Raw genomic sequence first — 3,385 nt, forward strand, 5'->3', positions numbered from 1 at the left:
ATATATATAATTTTATTCTTATTTTTTTTACGAGTTAACTTCATTTTGTTGAATAGTGGTAGTCTGTGTTGGTTCAGGTCAATTACATACCAAACAATCTGACAGAAACGATGCTAAACATGTGCTTAACTGAGATTATCTATCTTTCTCTGAACTTAGGAAACTGATAAGCATTAAACAGCTAAAAGAAAATTTGTAATTTCTTTAGCATAATACACAAGTCTAATTGTCAGGTAAGAAAGCACAAGAGGATAGACAAAGGCAGGGCAAGGCTTAGACCCTGAATATTTATTTGTTTTCAAAGGTGGGAAACTCTATTACATGAATCCTAGCTAACTGCATGTCTTCTATGCAAAAAAAGTTTCCAATAAAAAAAGAATATTAAACATTCAAACTGAAGCGTTATGGCCAAATGGTAAAGAGTTGTGCTATTAGCCCAAAGGCATATGGTTCTAATCCACAATCTGCTCTTGGGATAAAGACAGGCATTCTCCACCATGCGATTTACTTTGTATTAAAAACTATTGGCAAATCAGATATGAATTAGTTCCAACTAACAACAACAACAACAGGGTGTTGACTAGAATTAAGTCTAAGGTAAAAACACATAAAAATCAGAGTATTCTAAAAGTACTTAGAAATCAATTATTTCAGCAAAATACTGCAAACACCTTGTAATTATCTGGGCTTATTATTATTTGCTGTTAAGTTGGATTCCATAAAATGGACTTTATTATTTTTTATGCTTAGAATACAGCATGTTTTGATGTATGTTCTTTGATATACTTTTTTCTGTGTAATAACATTACAGAGTTTGCTTCCATGAATCTCCTTTTATTGTCCTTTGAAGTTCCTTGTGAAAATATTTTTATTGCATGGTCAAGGTATAAATCTAAATTTACTACTCCCTCTGCTATTGTTTAATGTTTAACACTAATAAAAATGCTACTTAGCATTTCACAAAGGTTCATATTTTTAAAGTGCTTTCCAAGGACTATTACTCAGTCCTCTTAATGAGTATATTTTTAGGAGTAATTTGTATGAATATTCAGGAGATATTATGAATGTGAATTTAAAGCTGTGGCCCTGTGATGATTTGGAATTTGAATCTACAATACAAAGAAATAGTGAAGTGCTGACCTGGCAGTCATAAACAAATCATCTGCAATGCATTGAGGTCAGTAAAAAAATGTATCTTTAACACTATCTCTCTCTCTCTTTCTGTATGTGTCTTTCTACGCCTTCCTCTAATTTCTCTAACATCTATAATCTGTATTTATTAATTGAATGAATTCTTTTTACAGATGATAGGCTGAATTTAAAATAATTTTATATCACTTGAGTCTCTCCTAATTAATATAACGCTATGCTAGGATTTTTCTAACCACCATTGAGAATAAACTTCCATTTGATTTAAAACCGGATTTGTCACATATAGTCTCAGGTTGCAGTTTTCTTTTAGTTTGGCTTATTATAAATGTCATTTAATTTAAATTACAATGATAAATATAATGTCCTCCTGTCCTATTCAGATACTCATAAGTAGTTAAAAAGCTAAATTTATTACATCATACTATGGAATAAATAAATTTAATACCAATGAAAACATAAACCAAAAATATGCTGAAGCTGATAATACTACCATGGGTTTTGTCTATATTTATACATTTGGCAACAATTCTTTAGAATTAACAATTCTCTCTGATGGCTCTCTCTCTGGTGGTAAAGATTGTGCTGTCAAAATTACGTTTACCACTTAATGGTATGTGGCTTGAATTCACCAGCTGTTAAGCAGAGAAACATGAACAGTCTTCTCCTGGGTGGTTTATTGCCTCTAAGCACCTCTGGAGGGTCAGCTATAGGTCAATTTCCACTTGATAGTATACAACAATAACAACATATATCATTTAGAAGGTAGAAGGTAGAGAGAAACTGTACAGAGAATAAATAAAAGAGAATTATGCCTTTATATCATTTGTTTTGGACTGAAATATACTGAAGGTAAGGATGATGTTTCATTTTTTTTATCCTCTGTGATTAAACCATCATTCTCATATGTTTTTATTGTTGTTATATACCATCAAGGCAACTGAAAGTCATAGCAACCCTATACACAATACTTCTGAACTCTGAACTTCCTGAGTCAATTTCATTGTCTCTGACACATCTACTCTCATTACCCCAGTCACTGTGTCAATCATTTCATCTGGGGTCTTCCCCTCCTGCACTGTCTCTCCACCCTTCTAAGCATGATGTCTTTCATGCCCAAAGCATGTGAAACAGAGCTTCAATATCCTTGCTTCCACTGAGCAACTTGTTTTCACCTTTTCCAGGACAAACCTGTTTGTGCTCTTGGCAGTCTATGGAATGTTCAATACTCTTCTTTAGCACCACAACTTAAAGGCATCAATTCTTTGTCTGTCGTCTTTATTCATTGTCCAACTCTCTGATACATACTAAGTAATATTGAAGATCATAACATGAATCAGGCACACCTTTGTCTAAAGACTGACATTATTGCTCTTCAGCACTCTGGAGAGGTTACTGACAACACATTTTCCTAATACAGCTTGCCTTTTGATTTCCTGGCTGTTGGACTGGTACCAAGAGTATTGATTGTGGACTTGAGCAAGCAAGTGTATGGGATGCTAGTTATATATGAAGTAGGGAATATTTTTTTAAACAATGCCAATAACTTGTTAAGAAGACTTGTAGTATGAATAATTGACATCACGGCTTTGTGAAATTAGGTAGAAATTTTCCCCTTTTTTGCAGATCATAGCCTATTAAAAAAATCTCCATAGATACTATTTAGTACCACTTGCTGTCTTTTCTATTTACCATACTCCATCCACAATGGACTTGGATCTATCCCTTGACCAGCCATATAATCCCCTTTACAGGATTATTTACTTTCCCAGAGAGAGAAATGAGGCTGTTCATGTATTCTTACCTGGTCCAATATCAAACATTAGCTCCCAAGAGAAGACTTCCTTGATCATTCACAACCTTGTGTCCCAAATAATATATCACCTTATTGGCTATATATTTAACTTTTCCTCCCTCAATATAACTATGTCCTTGATTATATACCTTATGTCTAGAACAGAGCTTGGCCCAAATTATTATGAATTAATCAATTAATACATAGGTACATAGGGTTTTCAGAGGCCTGCTATTTCAGAAGTGGATGGCCAATCCTTCTTCCTCGTCTGTCTTAGTCTGAATGTTTAGATTTAGAGGAGTATCTGACAGACAGAAATTTGTGGAGCAGTGAAAGATAAATCCCTCATTGTGGAATTAACCATTAGTTACAGTGTAGTCCCTGCCCTTAGCCCAGTGCCTTCACCCACTTATTTCCCAGCTCCACCCTCCAGCAGGATAC

This window comes from Elephantulus edwardii, unplaced genomic scaffold, assembly GCF_000299155.1.
Source record: "Elephantulus edwardii isolate Elephantulus edwardi_28Jun2011 unplaced genomic scaffold, EleEdw1.0 scaffold00167, whole genome shotgun sequence".
NCBI classification, from domain to species: Eukaryota; Metazoa; Chordata; class Mammalia; order Macroscelidea; family Macroscelididae; genus Elephantulus; species Elephantulus edwardii.